The following is a 14,455-nucleotide window of genomic DNA, read 5'->3' on the forward strand; positions in this document are numbered from 1 at the left end:
AGAGAGAGAGAAGAGGGGGCAGGGTAAAACTTTATTCCTGGGTTCTGGGTGTCTTGGCATCCTGAAATATCCCCCATACAGTTCATTTTAAAAGATTCCCAAATTAAGCCCTGCCTAGAGAAGGAAGCTCCTCCTGACAGAGGGGACACAACCCTAAGAATGAAGGAGTTTGGGATTTGGGGTAGGCGTGAAGAGGGAAGTTTGAGGAGGGTCCTCCAGCAGTCAGTGGCCCTGTAGTCACTGGACGGTGTGTACTAATTGGGCCATTTTAGTGGCAAGTATCAGAAATCCAACTCAATGTGGAGGAGAATTTTATATATGGTCACTTAGGAAAAGTCGGGGTTTGCTCAGGCACAAATGAATCTAGAAGGTCAAGTTATCAGAGTTGGGATTCCTCTGACCCTCTCTCGACCTTGTTCTCCTTCATTCGTTTTCAGGTGGGCTCTCCCCATATGGATGCAAGATACTGCCCAGTGGATCCAAGGGGTACATTTTATTCTGTTCTTCCAGAATCCCAAAAGGGCACAGCAGGAGAGAAAGTCCTTTTCTTTCTCAGTGGACTTTCAATTCCATATTCTGAGTCTCATTGGTCCACCTCATATCATGAGTTCAACACTAAGCCAATCACTGTGACCAAGGGCATAAAATACTCTGACTGGCCAGACCTTACCATATGCTTACCCCTGGAGGCAGATGGAGTCTCCTTGACCCAACACTGTGGACTGAGAACGAAGATGTGGTATAATAAAAAAATAAATATTTGGTCTTTGCCCCCGATTCCTGGCACACAGCTCCTAAAACCATTGGCATCTGTAGAGTTGTAGAATGTCTTTTTTTTTTTTTAAAAAGGATTTATTTATGTATTTAGTTTTTAAAGATTTTATTTATTTGAAAGAGAGAGAAAGTGAGAGTCAGAGTACGAGCGGGGGGCAGGGGCTGAGGGAGAGGGAGAAGCCGACTCCCTGCTGAGCAGGGAGCTGGACATGGGCTCGATCCCAGGACCCTGGGATTATGACCTGAGTGGAAGGCAGATGCTTAACTGACTGAGCCACCCAGGCGCCCCTATTTATTTATTTTGGAGAGAGAGAGAATGAGCAGGAGGGGCAGAGGGGGAGGGGGAGAGAGAATCTCAAGCAGACTCCCCACTGAGCATGGAGCCCTGCATGGGGCTCCATCCCGTGACCCTGAGATCACGACCTGAGCAGAAAACAAGAGCTGGCGGTTTAACTGACTCAGCCACCGAGGCGTCCCTAGTAAAATGTCTTTTGTATGCTAAGGAGATGAGATGGCTGGGGGCCCCTAGACAGCTTCAGGATGGGGGCTGGTTGCCAGAAAGACGAAGGCATGTTTAAAGATTTGGAACTTTCACCCCCCCCAACCTCCAGGGAGGATATTGAGTTAATCACCAATGGCCAATGATTCTATCAGTCATGCTTACATATTGGAACCTCCATTAAACTCCTAAACAACAGAGTTTGGAGAGCTCCCAGGTGGGTGAGCATATCGGGGTGTTAGAAGGGTAGTGCATCTAGAGAGGGCGTGGAAGCTCCGCACATGTCCCCATATCTTGTCCTATGCACTTTTTCTGTTTGGCTGTTCCTGAGTTATAACCTTTATAATAAACTAGTAATAGTATATTCCCAGTCCCATGAGTCATTCTAGCAAAATATTAAACCTGAAGAGGAGTGTTGTGGGAACACCTGACTTTGTAGCCGAGTGAGACTGAAGTGTGGGTGACCTGGGGGTCTGACACTTCTGACCGGCGTCTAAAGTGGGGACAGTCTTGTGTGACTGAGCCTTGGACTTGTGGAGCCTGATGTAACTCCAGGTAGTTAGTGTCAGAATTGAATTGGGACTATAGGACACCCAGTTGGTGTCAGAGTTGGTTGGAGGTGAAGAGTTGGTTATTGGTGTGGAAACAAACAAACAAACAAACACAGAGGGGATTCCCAAGGATGCACTTACAAGCATATACGATACAGGTCTGGGCAGGGACAATAATAGATGCACATGGATTCCTTACCTGTGACCAGAGGTAGGCTTGCTCTTATCCTAGGCACAGAGTCAGGCTGTTCTCCAGCACCAACCTAGGGACAGGTGGCTCCTGTAACACATCTCAGAGGAGCTCAGGCTGGGAGGGGTCAATTAAGATGCTTTGGGCTGTAAGTAACAAAAGCCTTGACTTAAACCGCCTCGCTCGAGAAGGAAATCTGGAGGGAAAGGAGGTCCCTGGCAGGCTGTCCTGCATGGGCTTTTTCCCCAGTCTCGCTTCTCTCCTAGCTGTAGATGAACGCCAGTGATAACGGGAACAACATATTTCCTTGTTCCTGTTGGGTGGGGAGACAGAAAAGATTCCCTCAACTGTAGAATAAAAATCCTCATCTTCAGCCAATTGTGGTGACCTGCACAGTTGCCCCTGGACAAATAAGGTTAACAAGGAAATGCCAAAGCTCATTGGGTTAAGGCTGGGTCCTGATGGGAAAGGGAGATAGGATTACATCATTGCTTTGACTGGCGGTTTGCTTGCATTAACTTCATGGAGGAAGGGGTTGCCTATAAGGGGGCGGGGGTGAGTTCTGGGTGGGTACTCTCAGTGCAGAGCTGCTGTTCCTTAATAGTGCTCTGACATGCGGAAGAGACCTCCTTGCCTTCCCTACTCTCTCCTTCTTCTCTGCCTCTTCTTCTGCTTCTCTTCCATGTCAGCCTCTCTCTCCCCACCACTCTATTCTTCTACTTCCTGCTTCCTTTTTTGCCTTCTCCTGTTTTCCAACTCTACTCCACATGCCTGTTCCATGATGTAATTTTAATAGTGTATATATTTCACCTTAGCATTGGCTACATTGGTTTGGGCAGGTGTCTATACCCTTTTAAGCCTCAAGTTCTTTATCTTTAAAATAAAGGAATTAATATCGATCTAACATGGTACTTGGGAATGTTGAAAGTTGTATTTTTGGGTTCTGATGCTGGTCAAGATGAAGTAAGACCACTGTAATCTATCTATCCCACTGATTACAACTAAGAACTCCCAACAAAGTAAACAAGGAACCAGCTGAGGACTTTGACCTGTTAACAATGGCAGGCAGGTTGGAGAGAAGAACCAAAACTCAAAGAATGACCTGTCAATAGAGTGAGATTCCCAGTTTCTCCTTTTCTCCCTGGTTTCCCAGTTGTTTTTTTTTTGAAGATTTTATTTATTTGACAGAGACATAGTGAGAGAGGGAACACAAGCAGGGGGATTAGGAGAGGGAGAAGCAGGCTTCCTGCCGAGCAGGGAGCCCGATGCGGGGTTCGATCCCAGGACCCTGGGACCATGACCTGAGCTGAGGGCAGATGCTTAACGACTGAGCCACCCAGGCGCCCCTAGTTTCCCAGTTTTGAATAGAGGTCAGCTCCAAGATAGAATGTGCAGAGAAACCATCTCTTTAGCCAGAGGACTGGGGTAGGGGCCCCTTCAAGATGAAGTGTGTGTAGGAAAATCCTTGAACTCGCTTTATTTCATCTTTTTTTCCTCTCTTGCCTCTGAGCTGAGGACAGCCCCAGCTGAAGAGCTACACTATGGTACCAGCAGCACAAACACTACACCTCTGGGAGGAAACCCATGTGAGCCAGAGAATATGGGGTGAATCCTAGAGAGAAGGGAATTGGAAGAGGGAGTCCTATTTCTGTGGGTGAACTGACGCAAATCCCAGGCGCACCTCCAAGCTGCACAGAGCAGATCCAAAGCAGTATGGCCAAGTTTTTTTTTAAAGTTTTTATTTTGACATAATTATAGATTCATAGGAGTGTACCCTTCACCCAGCTCCCCAATGGTGCATCTTAAATAATTGTAGTGCAATATCAAAACTAGGAAGTTGACAGTGGTCCAATATTATTAACCATACTATAGACCTTATGCAGATTTCACCAGCTTTCACGTGCACTCTGTGTGTGTGTGTGTGTGTGTGTGTGTGTGTAGTTTTATGCAATTTTATCCTATGTATAGATTTGTGTAAGCAACACCACAATCAAGACACAGAATGCCTCCATTGCTGCAAATAAACCCCCTCCTGCTGTCCCTTTACCGTTGCACCCACCCCTACCCCCTTCCCTGTCCTCTGGCAATCACTAACCTTGTCTCCGTTTCTGTAGTTTCATCCTTTTGAGAATGTCATATAAATGGAATCATACAGTACATAACCTTAAAGATTGGCTTTTTCCACTAAGTGTAATTCCTATGAAATCCATCCAGATTGTGTCATGTATCAATAACCTGTTCCTTTTTATCATTGAGCAGCATTCTATCGAATGGCTGTGCCATTCTATTGAATGGTTGAAATTTAACAATCTACCTGAGGAAAGGCATTTGGGTTGTTTCTAGTTTGAGGCTATTCTAAATAAAGCTGCTGTGAAGATTCATGTACAGGTTTTTGTGTGAAATTAAGTTTTCATTTCCCTGAGATAAATGCCCAAGAGTGCAATTGCTGGGTCATATGATAAGTGCATATTTAGTTTTACAAAAAACTGGTAAGCTATTTTCCAGAACAGCTGTGCCATTTCACATTCCCACCAAGCAAAACCTTTGAAAACTAAGGTGACATTGAATCTACTAGTGACAGAAGATGAGACAAAACTTGTGGTCTGAACCTAACCAGAATTGCTTGATTGCTAAAACTACTGTAACAAAATTCATCCTCCAAGGGATTTTAATAGTACCTGGCATCTCACAGCATGATATTCAAAACATCCAGGACACCATCCAAAATTTGTTCAAGTATCAATAACAAGGAAAATGTGACCAATTCTCAAGTAGAAAGACAACCAACAAAAGATGCCAACCCCCAGATAACTCAGATGTTCAAGCAGCTATTAGAACTATGCTCTAGGAGGTAAAAGTAAATACTCTTGAAAAAAATGGAAAGATAGATATTCTCAGAAAAAAATGGAAACAGCCAAATGAAGATTTTAGAACCAAAAAATTACAGCTTCTGAATAAAAAATTCACTGAATGAGATATGTGGCAAAAGGGAGATGACAGAGGAAATAGTGGATTTCATGGTAGACAACTAGAAATAATCCAATCTGAATTATACAAAGAAGCGGAAAGTGCAAAACAAAAGAATCCTGAGGGATCATGGGATAATATTAAAAGGTTCATGATTCATGTTATTGGAGTCTCAGAGAGAGAGGAGGAAGTGATTGGTAGAGAAAAAAATTAAAGAAATAATGGCTGAAATTTCCCCAAACTTGATGAAAGACACCATTTACAGATTCAAGAAGCTCAGTAAATATCAATAGGATAAACTCAAAGGAAACTACGCTCAAACGCATCATAATCAAGCCAATGAAAACTAAAAGTAAGGAGTAAATCTTGTATGCTGCGTTAATGGATTGGAAGAACTAATATTGTTCAAATATTCATATTACCCAAGGTCACCTACAGATTCAATGCATTCCCTCTCAAAATTCCAATAGCATTTTTCACAGAAGCAGAAAAGCGATCTGAAAATTTGTTTGGACCCAAAAAAGACCCTGAATAACCAAAGCAATTCTGAGAAAGAACAAAGCCAGAGGCATCAAACTTCCTGGTTTCAAACTATATTACAAAGCTATAGGAATGAAAACAGTATGTGGCATAAAAACAGACACACAGACCAATGGAACAGAATCAAGACTCCAGAAACAAACTCCCTCTTAGAAGGTCAACTAATATTTGGTAAGGGAGCCGAGAATATTCAAAGGGTAAAGATAGTCTCTTCAATAAATGGTGTTGGGCAAATTGGATATTCATATGCAAAAGGATGAAATTAGGCTCCTGTACTATACAACTTACAGAAATTAACTTAAGACCCAAATATAAGACCTGAAACTGCACAACTCCTAGAACATAGGAAAAAGCTTCTTGACATGGGCCTTTGCAACAGTTTTTTGGATATGACACCAAAAGTACAAGCAACAAAAGCAAAAAATAAGTAAGTGGGACTACATCAAACTAAAATGCACAGCAAAAGAAACACTCAACAAGTAAAAATGCATCCTATAGAGTGGGAGAAGATATTTGCAAACCATACATTTGATAAGGGGTTAAAATACATAAGGAACTCATGCAACTCATTAGCAAAACAAAAACAAAACAAAAGAACCCCAGATACTCAAATTTTAAAAAATGGGCAGAGGACCCGAATAGACATTTTCCCAAAGACATACAAATGGCCAACAGGTACATGAAAAGGTGCTCAACATTACAATAATCAGGGAAATGCAAATCAAAACCACAAAGGGATCTCACCTCACACTTATTAGAATGGCTATTGTAAAAAAAGGCAAGACATAAGTGTGGGTGAGGATATGGAGCGCTTTTGGTGGGACTCTGAATTGGTGTAGCCACTATGGAAAACAGTATGGAGGTTCTTCAAAAAATTCAATTCAATTCCAAAATAGAGCTATATATATATACACATACATATACATATATATATGAATATTATTCAGGCATAAAAAAGGAAATCTCGTCCCTTTTTTGTTGTTGTTAAGTATGCTCTACACCCAGTGTGGAGCCCAATATGTGGGGCTTCAACTCTGACCCTGAGATCAACACTTGAGCTGAGATCAAGAATTGGATGCTTAACTGATTGAGCCACACAGGTGCCACAATCTTGCTTTTTTTTTGACAATATGGATGGACACTGAAGACATTGTGCTAAATGAAATAAGTCACACAGAGAAAGTAAAAAACCATATGATACACAAAAACCATATGTGGAATCAAAAAAAGCTGAACTCAGAAACAGTAGAATGGTGGTTACTGGGGGTGGGAGGAAACGGGAAGATGTTGGTCAAAGGGTACAAATTTCAGTTATAAGATGAATAAGTTTTAGGAACCCAATGTACAACATGATGATAGTTAACAATACTGTATTATAATCTAGACAGTTCCTAAGAGAGCAGATATTAAGTATTCTCACCACATACACATGCACAAAGAGTAATTATGTGAGGTAACGGATGTGTTAAGTAACCTTAACTTGGTAATCACTTCATAGTATACATGTGTATCAAATCATCATGTTGTACACCTTAAGCTAACATAATGTTATATGTCAACTGTACTCAATAAAATTGTGGAAAAAAAGAAATGCATTCTGGAAAACAGCCAGAGAAAAGCAGCACATTGCATACAGAGGCACAACAATGCAAATGATTGTGGATTGTTCATCAGAAACCATGGAGGCCAGAAGACAGCGGGGAAACATCTTTAAAGTGCTGAAGGAAAGGGGCATCTGGGTGGCTCAGTAGGTTGAGTGTCTGACTCTTGATATCAGCTCAGGTCTTGATCTCAGGGTCAGGAGTTCAAGCCCTGTGTTGGACTCCCGGCATGTCTCAGGAAACCGAGATTTGTCACCAGCAGAAACACAATCAAAGAAATACTAAAAAAAGTTCTTTGGGTAGAAGAGAAAGGACACCAGAGGGAGACATAGGACTTCAGGAAGGAGGGAAGAGATATGTGCACAAATAAGAGGTCTGTGAGCACACAGCAAGATGGCAGGTATCTGCCTGCAAGCTAAGAGTAGAATCTTACCAGAAACAGAATCAACTGGCATCTTGGTTTTAGATTCCTAGCCTCCAGAACTGTGAGAAAACAAATTTTACTGTTTAAACTGCTCAGTCTATGTTGTTTTGTTATGGCAGCCTGAGGAGGCTAATATAAGTGCCTATTTCCCCACAAACGTGACAAGCTGTTAAGAGTGTGTTGCCAATATTATGGGTGAAAATGTGTTGTTGTGACTTTACTTTGCAATTCTCTTATCAGGAATGAGAATGTGCACTGTTTCATATATTTAAGGGCCTCTCATTCCTTCTTTTTATGTATGAATTGTTTGTTCATTCTTTGTCCATTTTTCTGTTAGAATGTTTGGTCTTACTCTTTCCTATTTCTAGGAATGCTTTATTGGGATAAGTAATAATGGGATGATTCACCTTAGGAGCAAAATCTAAAAAGGCACTAAGCTAAGGATTGGGCAAGGGGGATTTCTCTTACTTTCTTGTGACCTTATATATGTATTTATCAACTCTTGAGAGAGGTATGTTAAAGTCTTCCTCTATGATTTTGGATTTCTCTTTTTGGTTCTTTCAAGTTTGGCTTTTTATATTTTGAAGCTGTTATTGGATTCATACAGATTTTGAATTATGATATTTTGCTGTTGAACTGAGTTCTTTATCATTATATCTCTATAGTTTTAATATTTGTGTCCCCTCAAAATTCATATGTTGAAATCCTAACCCCCAAAGATCATGATATTAAGTGGTGGGGCATTTGAGAGGTGCTTAGGTTATGAGGGTGGAACCCTCATGAATAGGATTAACGTCCTACAAAAGAGGCTCCAAAGGGGTTCCTTGCCCCTTCTACCATGTGGGGACACAGTGAGAAGGCACCATCTATGAACCCAGAAGGGGGCTTTCACCAGAAGGTAAACATGCTGGTGCCTTGATCTTGGACTTCCCAGCCAAAATTTCTTTTCTTTTCTTTTTTTTTTTTTTTAAAGATTTTATTTATTTATTTGATAGAGAGAGACACAGCGAGAGAGGGAACACAAGCAGCGGGAGTGGGAGAGGGAGAAGCAGACTCCCCGCGGAGCAGGGAGCCCGACGTGAGGCTCGATCCCAGGACCCCGGGACTACGACCTGAGCCGAAGGCAGACGCCCAACGACTGAGCCACCCAGGTGCCCCTCAGCCATAAATTTCTGATTGTTTGTAATCTACCCAGTTAATGATATTTTGTTATAGCAGCCTGAATGGATTTAGACATTATATAATATCTCTCTTTACCTTTACTAATGCTTTTTTGCCTTAAATTCTTCTAAGTCTATTAGTACAGCTAGACCAAATTTCTTTTGGTGAATATTTGCCTAATACATCTTTGTCTACCATTTTAATTCCAACCTTTTAGTCTCCTTATATTTAAGGTTTATTTCTTTATAACAGTATAAGGTTGATTTTTAAAAATCAAGTCTGACAATTGTGGTCTTTTACTTGGAATATTTAGCTCATTCATATTTAATGTATAATTGTGTTGATATCTACCACTTTATTAATTTTTTTCTCTTTGACCTACTTGTTTTATATTTCTTTCTCTCTTCTCTATTGTCTTCTTTTGGACTAATTAAATCTTCTTGATTATTTCATTTTTAGTTAGCTATATTTCTTTTATCATTCTTTTAACCTGGAGACCGCAACAAGCACTCTTGTTGCAAATTATTACTTTTTACCATTTCCTAATACAAAATGTTACTTTTTACCATTTCTCTATTAATGTTAGATGCTTAAAACATTTTAATTCCAGGGGTGCCTGGGTGGCTCAGTTGGTTACGTGTCTGACTCTTGGTGTTGGCTCAGGTCATGATCTCACAGGTCATGGGATCAAGCCCCGTGTCAGCCTCCTTGCTCAGCAGGGAGACTGCTTGAAAGATTCTCACCCTCTGCCTCTCCCCACTCTTTCTCTCTCTCTAAAAATAATAGATAAATCTTTAAAACAAAATAAAACATCTCCATTCCATAGACTCTTTCTGGATTTTGCAATACAGTTGATTTCTACATGTATTTTTAAACCCCACATGACATTGCTAATATCATTTTGTAGTCACTACTCAGTCAATACTCATTCATTTTCATCCATATATTTACCCTATTTGTACTTTCCATTCCTTTCTTCAATTCTGTAATTCCCTCTGGGATCACTTTTCTTCTAAGAATTTTTTGTTTGTTTGTTTTAGGTTTTATGATAAGTTTGCTGACAGTGAATTCTTTCTGTTTTTGTAAGTTTGAAAAGTTTATTTCCTTCCATTTAAAAATAATTAATTAATTAATTAATTTTAGAGAGAGCGAGCATGAGTGGGGATAGGGACAGAGGGGGAAGAGAGAGAGAGAGAACCTCAAGGAGACTTCCCTCTGAGTGCGGAGCCCTTCTTGGGGCTAGATCTCACAACCTTGAGATCATGACCTGAGCGGAAATCAAGAGTCGGATGCTTAATTGACTGAGCCACCCAGGCACCCCTATTTCCCTCCATTTTTGGAGGACATTTTCTCTGGCTCTAAAATTCTAGGTCAGTTATTATTTTGTTTCAATGTTTTAAAGATGTTGTTTCATTATATTCTGGTTTTCATAATTTCTGTTGAGAAGTCAGTCATCAGTCTTATTTTTGTTTCTTTGAAGGTAACATATCCTTTTTCTTTGGATGTTTTTAAGATTTCCACTTCTTTCCCTTTGGTTTTAACATTCTTACTATAATGTGCCTGAGTGTGGTTTTCTTTGTATTCATCTTGCTGAGGTTTGCAGTGTTACTTAAATCTGTGCTTTGATGTCTTTAATTAATTTTGGAAAATTCTCAACAATTATCTCTTCAAATATTGCTTCTGCTCCATTTCTCTCTCCTCACTTTATAGGACTCTAATTCTCATGTTTTACTTTCATTCCTGTGTTCCACATATCTCTTACACTTTCTGTATTTTCTTTCATTAAAAAAGAAATCTCTATTTCAACTTGGATATTTTCTATTTGTGGTAACTTGTCTCCATGATGTCCATCATTAGTTATTTCCTGCCCTGAATACTAAGGTATTTCTCCATTAAGAAGTAAATTCTGGGGTGCCTGGTTGGCTTAGTTGGTTAAACGTCCGACTCTTGATTTTGGCTCAGGTCATGACCTCAGGGTCATGAGATCCAGCCCTGTGTTGGGCTCTATGCTGGGCATGGAGCCTGCTTAAGATTCTCTCTCTCTCCCTCTCCCTTTGTTCCTCCCACCCTGGATCCCCCCTCTCTCAAAAAAAAAAAAAAAAAAAAAGCATTAAAATCTATTCCTCTTCCTTTCTTGCATCTGGGCTGGGTTTAGAACCCACCTGAGCAACGTAATGCCGTGGAGGTAATATTCTGGGACTTTTGAGGCTAGGTCATAAGAAATCAGGCACTTTCTCACTGTGGAGCAATTCAGCCACCATGCAAAAAGCCTGATCATCCTGGGATTGCCATTCTCTGAGGAGTGTTGAGCCAATCGTACATAGAGGACAACCATAGGTGCTCCAGTTAATAGTCTCAACTGAGCTCGACCTTATTGTCATTCCCCCCACCAATGTGCTAGTCATATGAATGAGTGTGACATAACAGAAAATAGTCTCTACTTCTGGTTCCTGGCACAGAGCTCCCGAAAACTTTGTCATTTCCTCAGTGATAAGGATACTAGGAATATCTCTTGTTTTAATATTTGGCCTTTGACTCCATCCCTGATACAGAGCTTCTAAGACCCTTGCAAATTCCTAAGCGATAAGAGCTCTAGGAGCATCTATTGTTCTATTTAGGTGACTCTGTGTGGGCCCCTGGATGGCTCCTGGCTGGAGGCGCCGGTCACCAGAAAGACCAAGCCCTTGATCAGAAGCTTGGAATTTTCAGCACCCCCCACCTCCGCCATTCTCCAAAGAGAGGAGAGGAGCTAGGAATGGATTTAATAATTTATCATGCCTACAGGAAGAAGACTCCATAAAATTCTAATAGGAGGGGGCTCAGAGGGCTTCCAGGTTGGTGAGTACATCCACTTTGGGAGGATGACACATACCTCCTCCATGGGGACAGAAGGTCTCGTGCTTAGAGCCCTCCCAGACTCACCCTATGTATCTCTTCATCTGGCTGTTCTTCTGTATGCCTTATTATATCCTTTAATAAACTGGTAAATGCAAGTATTTCTCTGAACTCTGTGAACTGCTCTAGCAAATTAATAGAACTCAGGGAAGGGGTCACTAGAATCTTCAATCTATAGCTGATTGGCCAGAAGCACAAGTCACAACCTGGTCTTGCAATTTCGCACCTGAAGTTGTGATGGTGGGGACAGGCTCGTGGGACTGAGCCCTTAACCTGTGTCATCTAACACTATCTCCTGGTAGATAGTGTCAGAATTGAGTTAATTTGTAGGACACCCAGCTGGTGTCACAGAGAATTGCTTGCTGTGGGGAAAAACCTCCATACATTTGGTGACCAGAAATGTCAGAGGTAAGGTGTTCTGTGTGAGTGAGTGAAGGAGACTCATAGGGAAGAAACTCATGGTAGGGAAGAACTGGGTTTTTCCCTAGATAGGAAGAAAAAATCTGGGTTTTTCCTTTTATGGTGAGATTCTCTTAGACCAACCCATCTATTAGTTGAATACCACCAAGTGACCTCTGTTGATGTTGCATGGAGCAGGAGAATCTTCAACTGAGCCCTTGAATTTACCACCAACAAAACTGTGAGACAAAATAAAGTGATTGTTTTTAGGAAGCCACTAATTTTGGGGGTGATTTCTTATGTAGCAATAGCTAACTGCACAAAATGTCAGTTTGTGGGAAGTGGGGCACTGTCTCGTTGGAAGCCTGAAACATGGGACTTTGGCTTTGGGAGTGGTTGGTGGCATTGACGATATATGGTCATAAGCACCCGACGGACAGTGAGGTCCTTCCTACTATTGGAGGCTGGGGAAAAGAAGACTCGTGACTGTCCTTTTCCATGATTCTCTCTGGTAAGCTAGCTGATTTATGGCTTAGATTGTTCTCAAGAACTACCAGTTTCCTATTAATTGCTTACCTCCAAAATTTATTGTTTTCGAGAGTACCCTTAAGTTGGAGCTCCCCTACACTCTGTTTCAAGTAAAGTCATTTTCTTTGGGTAGAGCTTGGGAGTTCTCTGTTCTTACAGCTTGCCTCTCCCTACCGAACAAAATTTCTGAGCCACCACTCCATAGTGGGACAGTGGCTCACTTTCTCAGAGTGACATCCTTGCTTCGTGAGCAGAGCAGAGGGTATAGCCTCTGGTCTTCTTGGCTTGCCTCTCCCACTATGAAACACCCTACAAGTCAGCTGGGCTGAGGGTGATCTGGGCCTCAATATTCCCTGACTCTACCCTGGGGGAGATTTTCCATTCTGAATGGGGACTAGGTGGAGGAAAGGGGTCCCCAACCATTCATCAGCCCTCACTCAAGCCTTACCTTTTGCAACATGTAGCTGGAAGGCAGTTTGTTCCTCTTGAGGAGATATGGTACCCTGACTTTGATCTGGGTGGGGGGGTGGGGAGAGGGAGCCCTGTGTTTTTGGTCATATCCACCTGGAGTAGAGCATCTATCTGGCCACCTCTCCCTGTCCTCCCCAGGTGTTCTTCCTGGTAGCCCTGTGCATTTGGGATCATATTATTTTGGAAGGAGATAACCTTTGAGACATCTATCCATCATTTGCTGTCCCTGCACTTCCCCATGGCCCTGCTCATTCCTCTGGGTGCAGACCTCTTGGATTTGCAAACCTGACCCTACCTCCCACTGGGAATTACTGTAATTCTTTGAAAATGCTTGAATGGAATTTTATGATTTGGCTTTAGAAATTATTTTTAAAATTAAAATTTAAAATCAAGGTCTGACTTGAAAATAATTCAGTGTTAAAGGCTTTTTCTTTGTTGTTTTATTCTTTTTAAAGATTTTATTTATTTGTCAGAGAGAGAGAGTGCACAAGCAGGGGGAGCGGCAGGCAGAGGGAGAAGCAGGCTCCCCGCTGAGCAGGGAGCCCGACGTGAGGCTCGATCCCAGGACCCCCGGATCATGACCTGAGGCAAAGGCAGCTGCTTAACTCACTGAGGCACCCAGGCGTCCCCAGTGTCAAAGGCTTTGTAACAGAAGCCAGTCATCCCTCGTCTTCCCTCTCCTGTTTTTGTTTTTTTTTTTCCCGCTGCCCAGAGGCAGTCTGGACTGATGGCTAGGATGGTCACCTCTGCCAGCCTTCTTTCAGCGCTAGGCTCTTCCCGGAGCCCGGAGCCCCCTGCTCACTCCAGTCGATCCCGGGTCCTCTCTTGACACTGCCCCTTTGTCTCCCTAGGACTTCCCTTGTCCTCTTCCTGCGTTCGATCCTACAATGGCTGATCCTCATCATCTCTCTTGATTGATTTCTTCATGTTGGTGCACATATCTTGCAGCAGAACACATCCTGAGATGCTAAGTCTTGTCAAGGATTTGGGGACCCATGAATCCTGTTGCGGGAGCACACTGTGGTACCATCATTCTAGAAAGCAACGTTGCAATATTCTGTGAAATTGAGAATATACAGATCTTGTCCAGCAATCCCACCTGCAGGGAAATCTCCCACAGCTGGAAACTGGAAGCCCTCTCCCCTCAGATTCCCAGATATATGCTCTCTCCCTCTGTGCATTGAATTTTGAAAATTAACTTCATTTTTGAATAGGTGACCTGTTGCATGGCGCCAAGATGGAAAGTCTTTCTCTGTTCACCCAGTTAACTGTTATTATTCGGTTTTTGTGTATTTTTAAATGTTTTTAAAGTTTTAAAGAGATTTTTAATGTAACGTAAGCAAATGTAAATATATATTCCTTCCTGTCCCTTTTTACGCAAATGCTAACCTACTCTACGTGTTGCGTTCTGCCTATATCATCTCACGGGTACCTTTTCATATCAGTGCATCAAGA

This window comes from Callorhinus ursinus, unplaced genomic scaffold (genome assembly GCF_003265705.2).
Source record: "Callorhinus ursinus isolate GAN/ISIS: 27379988/994484 unplaced genomic scaffold, GSC_fseal_2.0 scaffold81, whole genome shotgun sequence".
Classification (NCBI taxonomy): Eukaryota; Metazoa; Chordata; class Mammalia; order Carnivora; family Otariidae; genus Callorhinus; species Callorhinus ursinus.